Below are 19,366 nucleotides of genomic sequence, written 5' to 3'. Positions count from 1 at the left end.
TAAAAATTCATTATATAATCTCCTGCAGGTTTTGACCACGGTACCACGACAAAACCCTCTGTTTTCGTTTGAGTTGTTTCTGCAGCAGATTTGGAGCAAGATGTCGTCACATGATTCGGAGGGAGAAAGTTACATGGATGATTACATCACAAACCCGAAAGACTATGGGGAGGTGGAACATTATGGTTGGACCAGGAGGAAGAAGAAGACTATGATCCAAAAGGGAAGGAGGAGACAAGCTCCGATGAAGAGGACGATCCACTACCTCAACCTGGCAATATGCATGTGGAGTTCAAGAAGTCCAGCCTCCCTAAGGTCCAATCTATCCCACCATGGTTTTCGCAGGACAGCAAGGCGGCATTATGCAGAAAGATAATGAAACTCGAGCTCGAGAATGAGAATCCGAGGGAGGAAAATTTTAACCTCAAACGCAAGCTAGAGAAGAAGAATTCAACAACTCCATCATCACCACCTCCGAAGATATAAAGCTAAATACATGGGTATGGACACTCCCCTTGGCAACTGCCAAGCTTGGGGGAGTGCCCCGGTATCGTATCACCATCACATCTTTATCTTTATCGTTTTTCTTAGTTCGATCCTTTTGGTTATATCTTGATCTAGTAGAGTAAAGTTTTTATATAGTATGATCTAGCCTTGAGTTTTGCTTTATGTTCCCTCTATGTAATTGAGTCTGTGAGTTATAATATAAAGAGTTGTTTTGAGTGAAGGGCTTTGCTTTCTTGCTATGATCTCGAGGGAGTTAAATAAAATAAAGAATAAGAAGAAATAAAAAGACCATATATTGATCTTATGGAGAGTAATGACTTCACATATAAAGAGTATGATGAATAAAATTTATTGATAGTTGACAAACATAGTTTTGGTCATTGTTGCAATTAATAGGAAGTAATAAAGAAAGAGAGGTTTTACATATAAATATACTATCTTGGACATCTTTTGTAATTGTGAGCACTCATTAAAATATGAAATGATAAAAAGATGATGTTGGACAAGGAAGACAACATATTGACTTATGTTTTCTTATATCCGAATAGAAGTTATATATTTTTGGATCATCCAACATGTTGAGCTTGCCTTTTCCCCTCATGCTAGCCAAATTCTTTGCACCAAGTAGAGATACTACTTTTGCTTCCAAACATCCCTAAACCCAGTTTTGCCATGAGAGTCCACCATACCTACCTATGGATTGAGTAAGATCCTTCAAGTAAGTTGTCATCGGTGCAAGCAATAAAAATTGCTCTCTCTAAATCTGTATGATCTATTAGTATGAAGAAAACAAACTTTATACGAACTTGTGATATGGAAGAAATAAAAGCGACGGACTGCATAATAAAGGTCTTTATCATAAGTGGAAATATAAAGTGACGTTCTATTGCGCTAAGATTTTATACATCCAACCCTAAAAGTGCATGACAGCCTCTGCTTCCCTCTGCGAAGGGCCTATCTTTTACCCTTATGCAAGAGTCATGGTGATAATCACCTTTCCTTTTTATACATTTTCCTTTGGCAAGATCTATATGTTGGAGAGAACCGGATATATATATCCACTCGGATGTAGGTTTTCATAAAGTTGACATTACCCTTGAGGTAAATGGTTGGGAGGCGAAACTATAAGCCCCTATCTTTCTCTGTGTCCGATTGAAACTTTGAACCCACAAGTATCGCGTGAGTGTTAGCAATTGTGAAAGATTATATGATAGTTGAGTATGTGGACTTGCTGAAAAGCTCTTATAAATTGACTCTTTCCGATGTTATTATAAATTGCAATTGCTTCAATGACTGAGATCATATTTGTTAGTTTTCAATAAAGTTTCTGATTCATGCTCTACCTTATGAACGAATTGTTACTTTAGCATAGGAAAATTATATGACATTATATGTTGCTGTTCTAAAGATGATCATGATGCCCTCATGTCCGTATTTTACTTTATTGACACCTTTATGTCTAAACATGTGGACACATTTTTCGATATCAGCTTTCGCTTGAGGACAAGCGAGGTCTAAGCTTGGGGGAGTTGATACGTCCATTTTGCATCATGCTTTTATATTGATATTTATTGCATTATGGGCTGTTATTACACATTATATCACAATACTTATGCCTATTCTATATTATTTTATAAGGTTTACATGACGAGGGAGAATGTCGGCAGCTGGAATTCTGGACTGGAAAAGGAGCAAATATTAGAGACCTATTCTGCACAACTCCAAACGTCCTGAAACTTCACAGAGCACATTTTTGGAATATATAAAAAATATTGAGCGAAGAAAGCACCAGAGGGGGCCACCAGCCAGCCACAAGGGTGGAGGCCGCGCCCTACCCCCTGCGCGCGCCCCCTGACCTTGTGGGCTCCCTGCCAGGCCTCCAGCGCCCATCTTTGGCTATATGGTGTCTTTTGCCCTGGAAAAAATTAGGAAGAAGCTTTTGGGACGAAGCGCCGCCGTCTCGAGGCGGAACCTGGGCAGAACCAATCTAGGGCTCCGGCGGAGCCGTTCTGCCAGGGAAACATCCCTCCGGGAGGGGGAAATCATCGCCATCGTCATCACCAACGATCCTCTCATCGAGAGGGGTTCAATCTCCATCAACATCTTCGTCAGCACCATCTCCTCTGAAACCCTAGTTCATCTCTTGTATTCGATCTTGGTCCCAAAACCTCAGATTGGTACCTGTGGGTTGCTAGTAGTGTTGATTACTCCTTGTAGTTGATGCTAGTTGGTTTATCCGGTGGAACAATATATTTTCAGATCCTTAATGATAATTAATACTCCTCTGATCTTGATTATGATTATGCTTTGTGAGTATTACATTTGTTCCTGAGGACACGGGAGAAGTCTTGTTATAAGTAATCATGCGAATTTGGTATTCGTTCGATATTTCGATGAGATGTATGTTGTCTCTCCTCTAGAGGTGTTATGTGAACGTCGACTACATGAAACTTCACCATTATTTGGGCCTAGGGGAAGGCATTGGGAAGTAATTAGTAGATGATGGGTTGCTAGAGTGACAGAAGCTTAAACCCTAGTTTATGCGTTGCTTCGTAAGGGGCTGATTTGGATCCATATGTTTCATGCTATGGTTAGGTTTACCTTAATTCTTCTTTCGTAGTTGCGGATGCTTGCAGGGGGGGTTAATCATAAGTGGGAGGCTTGTCTAAGGAAGGATAGCACCCAAGCACCGGTCCACCCACATATCAAATTATCAAAGTAACGAACACGAACCATATGAGCATGATGAAAACTAGCTTGACAACAATTCCCATGTGTCCTCGGGAGTGCTTTTCTTTATATAAGAGTTCGTCCAGGCTTGTCCTTTGCTACAAAAAGGATTGGGCCACCTTGATTCACCTTGTTTACTTTTATTACTTGTTACCCGTTACTAATTTTCTTATCACAAAACTATCTGTTACCGATAATTTCAGTGCTTGCAGAGAATACCTTGCTGAAAACCGCTTGTCATTTCCTTCTGCTCCTCGTTGGGTTCAACACTCTTACTCATTGAAAGGACTACGATAGATCCCCTATACTTGTGGGCCATCAGTTGGTCGCTTCTCATTCTTTTGCTAGCCTTCATTTTGCACTAAGTATGATCACTACTTGTGCATCCAAAATCCTTTAAACCAGTTTTGCCACATGAGTCCACCATACCTACCTATATGCGGTATTCTTTTGCCGTTCTAAGCAAATTTGTATGTGCCATCTCTAATTCAAAATAAAATTCTTTTTTGTGTGCTCGTACCGCTCACGAGGCGGTGATGGGTGGCCAATATTTTCCATGCTAGATGTGTTATTCTCACGATGAGCGTTTATTCACTTGTCATTGCACGGGAGTAAGGCAAAGGTATTAGGGATGCCCAGTGCCGAAATGAAAAATGAATTTACTTTATGTAGTCAAATAATAAAATCCTTGGAAAGTTTTGGTATGGAAGGCATCCATGGATACGGTTAGCCATGGAAAGTGAAAGTGTGGTGGAAAAAGGAATAAACTTTATTTTCTGTTTGGGAACCGCCTATGATATATCTAGCATGGAAAGTGTTGGGAGCTCTAAGTCGTTTTCGTCGGTGGGAAAAGTATGCCTCTCCAAATGTTTTTTTCTCTCAATTTTCGCTTTGAGCTCTGGCACCTCTACAAATCCTTACTTCCCTCCGTGAAGGGGCCTTCCTTTAATTTATGCAATTTTTATTTTTAATTTGAGTCTCCATCTTCTCTTATAAAGCACGAACTAGGGGGCACTATGATCATACTTGAGCATTGGGTGTAGCTAATATGCGAGTGTGTTTCATGAATGGATCAATGATTGAGCATAATGGGCTAGGTATAACTTATTTTAGTGTTGATATTTTGAAAGACATGGTTGCTTGTTAATATGCTTGAGTATTTAAGTCCTCGTGTCAAAACTAGACTTTTGCTTTGAACCATATAAAAGTCAAAATATCCATGCTATAAAGAAAAGAATATGAGATGATATGTTAGGCAGCATTCCACATCAAAAATTCTGTTTTTATCATTTACCTACTCGAGGACGAGCAGGAATTAAGCTTAGGGATGCTGATATATCTCCAACGTATCTATAATTTTTTATTGTTCCATGCTGTTATAATATCATTCTTGGATGTTTTATAATCATTTTATAGTCATTTTATATTATTTTTGGTACTAACCTATTGACATAGTGCCAAGTGCGAGTTGCTGTTTTTTGCATGTTTTTTACATCGCAGGAAATCAATACCAAACGGAGTCCAAACGCAGCGAAACTTTTTGTGGATTTTTTATGGACCAGAAGACATCCAGTGGGCCGAAGAAGCACCTGGGGGGGGGGGTGCTCCGAGGGGAGCACAACCCACCAGGGCGCGCCTGGAGGCTCAGGCGCGCCCTGGTGGGTTGTGCCCACCTCAGGTGCCTCCCGAACTGCCTCTTTACTCTATAAATACCCAAATATTCTAGAAACCCTAGGGGAGTCGACAAAAATAAATTCCAGCCGCCGCAAATTCCAGAACCACCAGATCCAATCTAGACACCATCACGGAGGGGTTCATCATGTTCACCGGTGCCTCTCCGATGATGCATGAGTAGTTCTTTCTAGACCTACGTGTCCGTAGTTAGTAGCTAGATGGCTTCCTCTCTCTCGTTTGATTCTCAATACAAGGGTCTCTTGGAGATCCATATAATGTAATTCTTTTTGCGGCGTGTTTGTTGGGATCCGATGAACTTTGAGTTTATGATCAGATCTATCTTTTTATCCATGAAAGTTATTTGAGTCTTCTTTGATCTCTTATATGCATGATTGCTTATAGCCTCGTATTTCTTCTCCGATATTTGGGTTTGGTTTGGCCAACTTGATCTATTTATCTTGCAATGGGAAGAGGTGCTTTGTGATGGGTTCGATCTTACGGTGCTTGATCCCAGTGACAGAAGGGGAACTGACACGTATGTATCATTGCCATTAAGGATAACAAGATGGGGTCTATTTCTACATAAATAGATCTTGTCTACATCATGTCATCGTTCTTATTGCATTACTCTGTTTCTCCATGAACTTAATACACTAGATGCATGCTGGATAGCGGTCGATGTGTGGAGTAATAGTAGTAGATGCAGGCGGGAGTCGGTCTACTAATCTTGGACGTGATGCCTATATAATGATCATTGCCTGGATATCGTCATGATTATTTGAAGTTCTATCAATTGCCCAACTGTAATTTGTTCACCCACCGTTTGCTATTTTTCTTGAGAGAAGCCACTAGTGAAATCTACGGGCCCCGGGTCTATTCTTTAATATATTTGCCTTTGCGATCTATTTTTATTTGTTTTTATTTTCAGATCTATTAAACCAAAAATACAAAAATACCTTACTGCACTTTATTTTATTTGGTGTTCGATCTATCAAATTATTACAACTTTCTCACGTCCCTTTGCTAATTTCTGGCGCCGTTGCCCGAAAGGGATTGAAAACCCCTTTAACACGTCGGGTTGCGAGTATTTGTTATTTGTGTGCATGTGCCGTTCAGGTAGTGTTGCGTGGTTCTCCTACTGGTTCGATAACCTTGGTCTCATCACTGAGGGAAATACCTACTGTTGTTGTGCTGCATCATCCTTTCCTCTTTGGGGCAATACCGACGTAGTTCAAGCAAACATCACATACCCATTCCTTTTCGGAGTCTGAAACGTTCTGGAAAGTATCCCTTATGTACTCCTTCGGTGTTATGATATTAATAATATTGGTCTCAACATTTATGGGAGTGCCTAAGATATAATGTTTGATTCTTTGACCGCTTACCACCTTCGGATTTGTGCCTTCGGCGTTGTTGATCTTGATGGCACCGGAACGATATACCTCCTCGATAATGTAAGGACCTTCCCATTTAGAGAGAAGTTTTCCTGCAAAAAATCTTAAACGAGAGTTGTATAGCAAAATATGATCACTTACATTAAACTCACACTTTTGTATCCTCTTGTCATGCCATCTTTTAACCTTTTCTTTAAACAACTTGGCATTCTCATAGGCGTGGGTTCTCCATTCATCAAGCGAGCTTATGTCATATAACCTCTTCTCACCGGCAAGTTTGAAATCATAGTTGAGCTCTTTAATAGACCAATATGCCTTATGTTCTAATTCAAGAGGTAAGCGACATGCTTTTCCATAAACCATTTTATACGAAGACATACCCATAGGATTCTTATAAGCAGTTCTATAAGCCCATAATGCATCATCAAGTTTTTTAGACCAGCTCTTTCTAGATCTATTAACAGTCTTTTGCAAAATCAATTTAATCTCTCTATTGCTCAATTCTACTTGACCACTTGACTGAGGATGATATGGAGATGCAATTCTATGGTTAACATCATATTTAGCAAGCGTTTTACGAAAAGCAGCATGAATAAAATGTGAACCACCATCAGTCTTTAAATATCTAGGGACTCCAAACCTCGGAAAAATAACTTTTTTAAGCATCTTAATAGAAGTGTTATGATCAACACTACTAGTTGGAATAGCCTCCCCACTTAGTGATGTAATCAACATCAACTAAAATATGTCTATACTCATTAGAGGAAGGAAAAGGTCCCATCTATACTACTATTAAAAGACCAAACGTTACTTCCCCTACATCCACACGAGAAAGTGCACACACAATTACCCCAGACGTCCGATCATACCCACTAACTACCATCCAACTGTCCACGTTTCATCAACCATAATACAAACAGATCGACGGTTGTAAGGCAATGTTCTGCCGGCAGACTCCCACGTCCAGGCTCCTACACATCCCAACGATGACAACTCCATCCAGCGAATAATGCCGTATCTCCGCAATCAACGCCACCACGCCACAAACCTCGCGTCCGCACGCCGTCCTGCCGTCCTCGCTCCGCCCCGCCCGGCCGCCCTCGGCACGCGACCCTCGCCCCTGGTCTCCGCGACGTCCTCGACCCGCCTTGCAGCCCTAACTCTCCTCAATACGCCGTCGTCACGACGCCGCCCTCGCCCCCGGTGTCAGCGACGTCCTCGACCCGGCGCACTGCCTTACCTCCGGTGTCATCACCCCTGTAGCCAGCAACGTCTCCAGTACATATGACTACTGCCGAACCTGCCAGTGCACAGGTTAGATCAACTGAATTTGCACGTCTTTTGGTCAGACATAAGACAAAAGGAATTGCTCTTTTAATCTGACAACGTGTAATTTTATACTTACAGTACATCATAATTTGCATAGCACACTGAGTTCAGGCAGGGTTCGTGAAGTGTTTCAGAACAGGAGCCATTGAGAAGACAGTATGTCCGGATCTCAGCGTAGTGGGGTACGTACTCCCTTTCAGGACCTGACGAACAACGACAGTTCAGGTAAATACATATATCACCTACTCCTAGCTACTAAGATCATGTAAGTACCGACTATGTCATTGCCTCGCAGGTCAAAAAACAGATCCAAAAGAACTAAAGAGACAGAGGGAAAGGGAGAGGTATGCACTAAACAGGGATGCAATATTGAAAAAAAGAAAGGAGGCAAGGGATCGTAAGAAAGCTATGTCCGCTATTTTAAATGGAACCAACACTCCATCTAAGCCACCCGTGGCCATGTCGCCTGGTTACTCAATTTTCTCTGTTCTTTATCATACATTTCATTAATCACATCTAAAGACATGTTAATTAAAAGTCCCTTTCGACAGGTTTTGACACTGTGGGGATGCCCAGTGCGCAGTCTGCTATCACCCAGCAACGACACACACCAGTTGTGGAAGGTCATGTGTTCTCCTACATCCAGACATACTACCGGCTTTTGTGTGTCAGCAACTGACTTTGGTAATACAATTTTGATGCAGGCATACCTGTTGATGTGGTAATGAGTGATCAGACTCCACTTCATGGTCCATGTTCACTAACAACACCAGATACTGTCGTCTCTAACAAGGAAAATGTTAATAATATGAACTCTGCCATTGAGTCCTCCCAACTGACTGTGTTACGACCGCCACTTCAAGCCTACAGATGCAGCAGTTCGTATGGTAATCATTTCTGGCTCATATTAACAATCGTACATAATGCACACATACATCGTACATAGTATAAACCTCTGTTGCTCAAGTTGTCTTGAACCTAATTCACACTTACTATACAGAAGAAAAACAAGCACTGAAGAGGCAGAGGGAAAATGCCCGGTATGAGCAACATAAAGAAGAGATATTGCAAAGCCTACGTGACAAACGTCGTGCAGCCAAATCTACAGTAGTGCTTACACCCGGAGAACAAAACCAATCTGATACAGGTGATGCCAGCTACATGAAACACTGTATATCTTATCTTGGATTTCCTAAGTGAGATTCACTCGATGTTTTTGTAGCTGATGAAGATTGTGATTGGCTACACACAAATGATATGTACCTGAGACAAACCATTGGAAGGAGGATGAGGCGAGACAACATAGTCACTGCGTCGTCACGTGGACACAATCAAGTCAACAATTATAATGGTGCTTTCATTGACTACTTCTTGGTTCATACCTTTCATTCATCGCTGATACTTGCCCATTTTGCAACATATGTTGTCAGGCAACGACCACGACGATGATGCATATGGAATACTGGAGCCCGATGGCAACACAACAAATATGGATGGTACACATTAATGCATTTACGGTTCTATGTTTATTTTAGGATATCTTATAATTATTACAAACTAATATTTGTCTACTAAATAGACTGCTTGGGAGTTGAAAACCTTATTGAAACTGAATATGTTGAGCCTGATGAAGAAGCTAGGATGTTCGCCCACCAAGGTACCTTATTGCTATCATGAGTTTCCATATATAGTATAATACTGTCTTTTCTGCAGAACAAAATATTAATTAATCTTCATATTCCAATCCAGATGTTGACTTTGAATCCTACCGAGTTGAACGACGTCACACTGATGGAACACCAACAAATGATCCTCATGATAGGGCTTACATTAACCTTCCCAAAAATCACCACGTCCTTAGAAAAGTTAGGGACTGTCTCCACTGTGGAGCATTGCGGTTTCAATACGAGGGACCTGCATTTTGTTGCAGAAAGGGGAAAGTAGATTTATTTACTCCCGAGGTCCCAGACGAGTTGAAACGGTTGTTCACAAGTCAACGTGATGACGATGCTAAACATTTTCGAGACAATATACGGTATTTCAACTCTCACTTCTCATTCACAAGTCTTGGAGTCACCCTTGATCGTCGAGTAAGCACTGCAGCAGGAACCGGCGTATATACCTTTCGTGCTTGTGGGGGGTTGTACCACGCTCTTGATGAGCTGGTGCCGGCTGATAATGGCCCTAGGCATTTGCAACTCTATATTTATGATACAGATCATAACTTGGTGCACAGGACTAATAGGTCTCCAGATCTAGATATAGATCTCATACGGAAAATTCTGGGAATACTAGAGCAGAACCCTTATGCACGGGCTTTCAAGAGCCTTGGGTCTGTTCCGAATCTAGATGAGTACAAGATCTCACTAAACACAGATATCAAGTTGGATCAACGTAGGTACAATGCCCCAACGACTTCTCAGGTGGCAGCGATATGGGTTGAAGGGAGCGACCCACAAAACTGTTTTGACAGGAGTGTTGTCGTGCATGCCAAAAAAGGAGACCGACCACTCTATATTAGAGCGTACTATGGGTGCTATGACCCATTGTCATATCCACTGTTTTTCCCACGTGGGGAGACTGGTTGGAATCGTTGGATGCCGTATGTTCAGGCCCCCGATGACACCACCCAATTTCCAGCGCATAATTCTGGACCGCAAGAAAACCGCACCTCTGATTTACATACAGGTATGATGTTCATTATTAATTTGTTATCTACTTACTATCTTTAAGAAGAATAATAAAAACATTTGACTTCCACAACCTATCAAACAGATGAAAACTTGATTAATGGAAGGGAACGAGTTGGCACCTTTGTGCCAGATGAAGACCGGGTCACTGGTTTACATACAGGTATGGTGTTCATTATTAAATTGTTTTTATATACTTGCTATCTTTGTGAATAAAAAATGAATATGAAACTTATGAATTGGTTCGCCTATCAAACAGATGATAATTTAATTAATGAAAGGGAACAAGTTGGCAATTTTATGCCAGATGAAGGCCAAGCGACTGATCTACATGCAGGTACCAGTCATCATTGCTTATATTCTTAAGCAAATCTTATGTTGTCAGTCATTATGAGTCCAGCCAGTCTACTGGTATTTATGTTCAATATTGTAGATGATAATGAGGATATCCAAGATGAGGATTTTGGTGACAATGAGGTCAATGCAACACAATCCAGGAAATTTGTTAGTGCAAGGGAGTACTACTGCTTCAAGCTACAGGTCAGGAAGAAGCTTTTTAACATCATCTTGTTTGGTGGGCGCCTTTTCCAACAGTGGGCGGTTGATATGTATATCAAGATTGAGACTATGAGGTTGGACTGGTACTCAAAGCCAGAAAATCAAAAGGTTATACGAGCTGATCTCTACCAGGTATGGTGCTTTTGTTTATTCCAATACATCGTAATACAAGAACATTTTGAAAATCATGCCTTTTCCATAACCTTGTATACTCTTACAGGGTCTTGTTGACACCATCGTTGCCGGCGAGTCACGCGGTGATCGAATTGGCAAGAGAATCGTGCTTCCACGTACGTTTCCTGGTGGTGATCGCGACATGCAGCGGAGGTTGCTGGATGCGATGGCAATAGTCCAACGGTGGGGTAAACCGGATTATTTTATCACGATGACTTGCAATCCCTATTGGGAGGAGATAACCCATAATCTGATGCCTGGACAACTGCCACAAGACCGTCCAGACCTTGTGGCAAGAGTATACAAGGCTAAACAACGAGATATGATGGACTTGCTAACTAAGGGTAAGCATTTCGGAGAAGTCGCAGCTTATGTACATGTCACCGAGTTTCAGAAACGAGGCCTTCCTCATGAGCATATACTTTTAATCATGAAAACAAATAGCAAGTTAGCATCCCTAGATGACTATGATCGGGTGATATCCGCAGAGATACCTGACAAAGAGAAACACCCCGTTCTGCATGACCTGGTCGTCAAACACATGCTGCACGGACCCTGTGGTGAGTTGAAAAAGAGTTGTCCTTGCATGATTGAGGGACAGTGTAGGTTTCATTATCCGCGAGATTTTTGTGATGCCACACAACAAGGGAAAGACTCTTATCCCATCTATCGGAGGAGGGACGATGGCGTGGAGTTAGGATCAGAGGAGCGAATTTGGACAATAGATGGGTGGTCCCTTACAACCCTTCTTTGCTTATGCGATACAACTGCCACATTAATGTGGAAGCATGCTCGAGCATCAAGGCAGTCAAGTATTTGTTCAAGTACATCTATAAAGGCCATGATCGGACGTCCTTTGCATTCGAGCAGGACATAATCAATGATGGTGGAATCATCAATGAAATCCGACAATATAGGGATGCACGCTACGTATCTCCTCCAGAGGCTATTTACAGGATTTTTGGTTTCAAAATGTTTGGTGTCAGTCCATCAGTGCTGCAGCTCCAGCTTCATTTGCCGAACATGCATACAATTGCATTTAAAGCTGGTGAAAATCTAGAAGATGTTGTCGCTCGACCATCTTCATCCAGGTCCATGCTTACCGAGTACTTTGAGATGAACCGGAGGAATCCGCAAGCACAGAAATTGTTGTACAGAGAGTTTCCAGAGCATTATAGATGGATAGCTGGAAAAAAGAAGTGGCAGAAGAGAAGAAATAACAGATCACAGATTGGAAGACTTGTGTATGCACACCCTGCTGAAGGAGAGAGGTACTACTTGCGTGTGCTGCTAAGTCATGTTCGAGGTGCCACTTCTTTTGATGATTTAAAAACAGTAAATGGCAACCTATGCACTTCCTTCAGAGAGGCATGTGAGCACTTAGGCCTCATTGAGCACGACAAGACTCTTCATGATTGCATGACAGAGGCAGCCACATTTCAGATGCCTTCTGCCCTAAGACGGTTGTTTGCAACTATATTGGTATTTTGCGAGGCAACAGAAATCCGACAATTGTGGGATAAACATCTACCATCAATGTGTGAGGACTACAGTCGTAATGAATCCAATGAGTCGGTACTTGAGCAGATGGTCCTTCGAGATATTAGGGATATGTTGCAATCCATGGGAAAGGATATTAAGAGCTATGGACTTCCGGATCTGGTTGAGACCGATGGTTCTTATGACAGTGAATACAGAGAGGTAACAGAGGAGAGGCAAATCACCGCGGACACAGAACATCTAGATCTATTTAGCAGTTTGAACCATGAGCAGCTAGCTGGTTTCAATGACATAATGGATCATGTGATGAACAAAAAAAGCCAGATATTCTTTGTTGATGGTCCAGGAGGAACTGGGAAGATGTACTTGTACAAGGCATTGCTAGCAAAGGTGCGTTCCATGGGCGAAATCGCGATCGCAACTGCTACATCTGGTATTGCAGCGTCGATAATGCCTGGAGGACGCACAACACACTCCCGGTTCAAAATTCCAATCAAGCTCACTGACAACAGTATGTGCGGTTTCACAAAACAGAGTGGTACAGCGGAGTTGCTTAGACAGGCGTCCCTGATAATTTGGGACGAAGTCGCTATGACAAAACGACAAGCAGTTGAGACGCTTGATAGATCACTACAGGATATAATGGAATGTTCTTTGCCGTTTGGAGGAAAGGTTGTTGTCTTTGGTGGCAGGTCCTACCCGTTGTGACACGTGGGACAAGAGCACAGATAACGGATGCTACACTTCCGAGATCCTATCTTTGGGAGAAGACCCGCAAGATACGTCTCATGCGCAATATGCGGGCACAGGCTGATCCTTGGTTCTCAGAATACCTACTAAGGATAGGCAATGGAACTGAAGAGACAATTGGCGACGATTATGTCCGTCTCCCCGAGGACATTGTCATTGGCTATACCGAGGATGAAAAAGCTATTAACATGCTCATCGAAGATGTCTTCCCATCTTTGCAGGCCAATGCTAGATCGAGAGAGTACATGAGTGCACGTGCTATTCTTTCAACCAAGAACGATCATGTCGATGACCTGAATGACAAAATGATCTCCAGGTTTCCAGGCGAAGAAAAGTTATACCATAGTTTTGACTCAATTGAGGATGACTTGCAGAATAATTACACAATTGATTTTTTGAACTCAATCACACCAAATGGCTTGCCCCCGCATGTTTTGAAATTAAAGGTCAACTGTCCAGTCATTCTGCTCCGGAACCTCGACCCTCATAATGGTCTATGCAATGGAACACGGCTTATGATCAGAGCCTTTCAGGATAATGCAATCGATGCGGAGATTGTTGGTGGTCAGCATGCTGGAAAGAGGGTGTTTATACCTAGGATCCCTATGTCACCCTCAGAGGACATCTCACTTCCTTTCAAACTTAAGAGAAAACAGTTCCCCATCCGCCTGAGTTTTGCCATGACAATTAACAAGGCACAGGGTCAGACCATCCCAAATGTCGGCATTTACCTTCCCGAGCCAGTATTCTCACATGGGCAGCTATATGTTGCATTGTCAAGAGGAGTGTCGAGAGAGACGACACGGATTTTGGCCAAGCCAAACAAGGATGTTGATAAATCCGGGAAAAGCACCAAGAACATTGTCTACAGAGATGTTTTGGAGAGATGAGGCAGGTGCATTATTCCATTATTTCTTTTCACATACTATGTTCGCTTTCAAAACCAGCTTATGAAACTAGCTCCTTACAAGCTTTTCATTTTTGTAGCCGTATCTCATGTCATGCACTAATCACTTCACATTTTTTGTTGATCAGGTTTGAGAAATATTCTTGTTCAGGAGAATTGAGGCTTTGCTGTGGTTACTGGTCTCCACATGTGCAACTTGTAAACCTATTTGGAAGAGAAGAGCATGGTCGACTGATGCTACAACATGGGGTCAGATCATACATAATAAGGAACGCTTTGTGCTGTATCCTGTCTATCTAAATTTTCCCTTCGAAATTATGTTCTGTTAAACATGTTCTTGAATGCCCAAGTGAGATGCTCTATGATATATTTGTAACGAAAACTGCAAAAGATTGAGATTCCTGGAATATATTCTTGAATGCCTAAGTGAGATGTTCTATGATATATTTGTAACGAAAACTGCAAAAGACTGAGATTCCTGGAATATATTGAAGTTAAAAGGCGTTTTTTACTACTATGTTGCAAATAGGACGTTCCCGGATCTATAGCACACGAGCTCACATGCTTTCTTTTTTTTAGAAAAAAATCAAAAGAATAATGCATACAGTATTCATAAAAGAATATAAGTCATGTAACAGACTAAACTGGTGGATAACCACAGTGGGCGAGAATACCTCTTCCAACATGCATCAAACCAGTTGAAGATATGCCTCCTATTCCGATTCCAATTTCTACTTCACCTCTTCACTGATCTCCCCCTTGGCTGGCTTGATGGATCATGTGATGAACCAAAAAAAATCAAAAGAACAAGTCGTGATCTCCTGCAGTCGCTTGCTCATGTACAAGAAGGCAACCACCATACATCAGCTGAATTTCAAATGAAACAGAAAAAATTAGTTTCTCAACTATTAAAAGGGTGTGCCTTTTCTGAATTATTAAGCCCACGGTTACAGAAGGAAGGTGGGCCAATCACAATATTTATGCATATAAAATGTACCACGAAAATAACTCCAATAATTTTGTGTGAGTATAAAAAAAGCACAAGATAAGATTCTGGGGCCTCAGAAAAATCCGGGGATGATAGCAATCAGGAGTCCCCAATTATCGCGATAGTAGTTTCCTTTCTCTCACGATTCTGCCTTATATTGTCTGATACCATTACTTTCACCTCTCCTCCATCCTCCCTCGCGATCTCTCATCTGCATCCCAACATACATCCACAACAAGTCTCTCCACTGAGCCGCACACATCTGCCCTTGGTGAAGCACCGTCATCGTCCATGTCTACGCCTCCGTCACCGGTGCCCCATGCGAGTCAATCTCCAACCAGATCCGGTACTACTGTCCATGCTATTGAGATGGTAAAGACATATTATATCTCTGTTCTTTCTATGCAAGGTTTCCTATCTAAAAGTGTCATACTTGGGTTGTTAGGATGGCATCAACAAGGTAGCAAAGGATGAGGATATAGATAATATGCAGGTTGAAGAGGTCATAAAGAAGGACGAGGATACAAACTATGAGTCGGCACAATTGATACAAGAAGACTCTACTATGGAGGATACAGAGAATATGCATATTGATGAGGTGATAACCGTACAGGAGGATACATATCCCGAGTCCACAGAGGCAAGTTTTCTTTCCACATGTCATTACTATTCTAATTCTAACACCACAGAGCACTTTGTAATTTTTTTAGTACAATATTATATCAAAAAGATATTCTATCTGTTATAATATTATACTACCATGTGTTTTAGCTACCGAGAGATGATGAATCAAGTGAAGTACTCAACAATAATGAAGTGGAGGAAAATAATTGCACGGAGAGCTCAGAATATACACCTATTCTTGAAGAAAACATAGCAAACAGAGAGGCCAAAGATTCTGAACACACAAATGTGACTTTCCTTTTCCAATTATTTCTTCCAAAACTATTATAATTATATTATATCCTACATACGGGTAATTCTTCTAATATTGTTTTCAGAAATTAACCCACAACGAAACAAGTCAACAAATGGTGGCAATTGAGGACGAGAAATTGGTACAAACACCCGGCACGGAAGGGCTTCAAACTATAGAGGACGAGCTAACAATGCCCGTGCATATAAAGAAACATATACGACGACATAACAAGCCTAAGAAGGCACAAGACTATGTTGTTTCTCCACAAGGCACAGAACAAAACCTTCAATGTCCTTGTACTGCTATATTATTGTTTTTGTGTTCATTATCATTAAATGTTATTATGGCCATCGTGACAGATTATGCCTGCACTGGCGATGATTGGTCCGTTATAGAAAAAATCAGATCCGAACCAAGTAAAGAAAGAAATTTAGTGAGCATCGGCGACGCATTTCTGAAAAAAAGACATTTACTATCTCTTCTATCTCCCAAAGAATGGGTTGGCGACGAAGTAAGTATATTAGGACATGAAGATGCTATTTAATTAGAAGTATGTGTCATCTAATATACTATGTATACTTTTAATTGTAGGTCATAAATACGTACATAAATTGCATGATTTTTACGGAGCATCTACAAGTAAGGTCAGGTGGAAGTGTGTTCTTAGAGAATGCATGCATCTCTAAGATGATGAAGATCGGTAGCTATCTGCCCTCAGATGACATGGATGCTGCACCAGCATGGGTATTAAACAGAGCCAAAGCGTATTTGGAAAACGATATGGTTAGTCTTACTTTTCTACATATTTCTATGAACTACAGCAAGAACGACCGATTCGTCCACATACTTCTACAACTAAAATAATCATTTTCTTCAGATATACTTACCAATAAACATGGACGACATTCACTGGTATTTATGTGTTATAAATGCCAGAAAAAAATGTGTTCAAGTGCTCGACTCGCTAGGCCCATACATGAGCCGCAAGGACCTCACTGATACGGTTAGTACTTAGTCCTACTCCCCCATCTTTTCTAAGAACCTTCTTTTTCTTATTTCTCACTTGTGATGCTTATACTTTTTCCATTTGTTGGTACAACAGCTAGAAGGACTAGAGGATTTATTCAAATATGCATCCAAGCACATGGAATTAAAATCCGATAAGTGGATTGATCTAGATGTTACAACATGGAAAAGAGAAGAATATATTAAGAGCAGTCTTCAGACGGATGGGTACGCCTCCTACTATAACTCATCGCATTTATGCTTAACAGGGCACATTTGGTATGTTATTATGTTTATTTTATCACTCATAGCATTCCTGAATCACATTTGTTCAAGAGATTTGGTATGCCAATGCAATTATTTACCTTATTGTATGCCAATGCAATTGACACAACACCTCTCATGAGATCTGGCCTAAATAATGGAGCTCAAGGCGATACACTTCATTGGGCTGCATATAAAAAATGCGTTACGATTTTCAATCTTTTTTTATTCACTCATAGGGCTAAATAGAGTAAGCAGTCACGCATTAACTTGTACTATCAGTTATGCTAGCAATATTACAGGAGAAGTATCAGCTATGCTAGCAATATTACAGGAGAAGTATCAGCTATGCTAGCAATATTACAGGAGAAGAAGCAGAGCGTGTTCTGTTATACTATTAGGCAATTGAGCATAGATCAAGTGTTTCTTTCCGCACCTGCATAAATTATTTGGGTATAACTCCAGGCCTTATTTTTTACTTCTCCATTTGTACCATCCTGCGATTGGTACAAGCAATGTAAAAAATAACATTCTACATACAAGAGATCAAGAACAAGAACTGAAATTCCTATTACCATTACCTGTGATATAAAAAGTGCGAACTTTGAATCAACCACTTTGTGGTACCTGGAAGAGTTATTGTCCATCATTTGGTCAGGAAGTGTGTTCTACTAAGTGTACAAACTGAAGCTGCATGAAAAGCAGAGGAATGGATACAAGGCCTACTTGAGGATAGATAGATGAACTGACCTCTGGAAATAGTCTGGTCTATTGCAAGCCAACAACAGCGGCGACAGAGAGATTAGGCTGATCCTGTAGAGCACGTACGCGAGCTGCGAACTCCTTCCCAGAGCGACTTGATGACGCACTGGATCTCGATCCAATTCGATATGCCTGCTCCCGAATTGTGTCGACCAGCTCACATCTCGATATCCTCTGGGGCAGTAGGATGAAGGTGGCAGAGTCGATCCAGGGAAGATCCGCGGGGTTGGCGGCGAGGCAAGGCCGCGGTGGTCAGAGGAGGGGGCGGGGCGAGGCCGTGCTGGGGATAAGGGCCGACGGGGCGAGGCCTGGAGGGGATAGGAGGAGACGGGGCGAGGCCCTGGAGGGGATAGGAGGAGACGGGGCAAGGCCGTGGTGGTGGTGGTGGTGTGGGTGGGGGGGGGGCGCCGGCCGACGTCGTGCCGGAGAGGATGTGGCGTGCTGCAGAGTAGGCGCCGTGCTACAGAGGAGGCGGCTGGTGGAGGAAGAAGTGAGGAGTGGATAAAGCAAAGTGATAGTGTACTGGAGAGATCGAGATAGTAATAGTGCGACGGACGGCTTCCTGTTGCTCTTTTTTTATTTTACTTTTCACGGGCTGCTCCTTATTAGTGTTTCTTTGGTTGCTTTTTTTTTCTCTTTTGCAATCTGACCTCTGGTCTATTTTCTATCACATAATTACGCCACCCAGACAATAGTACATCGACCAAATGGATCATCGGCCGTGTCTCTTTTGTTTAATTTTTGTATCTATGATCGACAACCCATTCGGTGAAGTAATAATTATATGGGTTCCTCTCAAAATAATTATGCATTCACAAATTCATTTTTTTATTGATAACCATTTTGTTCATTTGATTTATATATAAAAACATATATGGGTTAGAAATTTAGTTATTTTATTGATAGCCCTTTTGGTCATTTAATTTATATTAGCGGCAAACATTGTTTAGTTCTTTTTTTACAAGCGTATCCGGTATGATAGTGTGGTTCAGTCATCATCATTTTATGATACTATTTTTTATTAATATTTTTGTTATTAAGCATAACAAAAATTCTTTATCATCAAGGTGGTCTTGTGGTCTCTGGATGTTAAATTACATGGAGTACTTCACGGGAGATAGTTTGTCCGACACTCCTGAACAGGTATATTTTGCATCGTATCATGATACTAATTATTTTGTGTTGTATCATTATTTGAAAACTAAGTCTTATTAC

The 19,366-nt window shown here is 41.4% G+C and overlaps 1 long non-coding RNA gene across 2 annotated transcripts; it reads right to left on the bottom strand.

Annotated features, from left to right (window-relative positions):
* Positions 1-7,013: 7,013 nt before the first annotated feature.
* On the bottom strand, positions 7,014-18,559 carry LOC123146348 (uncharacterized). Of its 2 annotated transcripts, none has more exons than XR_006472705.1 (8): positions 18,140-18,559; positions 17,971-18,016; positions 17,826-17,886; positions 17,491-17,576; positions 14,888-15,080; positions 8,345-8,498; positions 7,711-7,837; positions 7,014-7,605 (listed from the first exon to the last, which is right to left on the bottom strand). It is a non-coding gene; the product is annotated as an uncharacterized lncRNA (long non-coding RNA). The 2 variants fall into 2 exon arrangements; XR_006472706.1 differs by having other exon boundaries at positions 7,014-7,596.
* Between the last annotated feature and the right edge of the window lie 807 nt (positions 18,560-19,366).

The sequence above is a fragment of the Triticum aestivum genome, chromosome 6D (genome assembly GCF_018294505.1).
Source record: "Triticum aestivum cultivar Chinese Spring chromosome 6D, IWGSC CS RefSeq v2.1, whole genome shotgun sequence".
Taxonomy (NCBI): domain Eukaryota; kingdom Viridiplantae; phylum Streptophyta; class Magnoliopsida; order Poales; family Poaceae; genus Triticum; species Triticum aestivum.
Note: the sequence above shows the minus strand (reverse complement) of the source record. Positions and strands in the feature narration are given on the sequence as shown.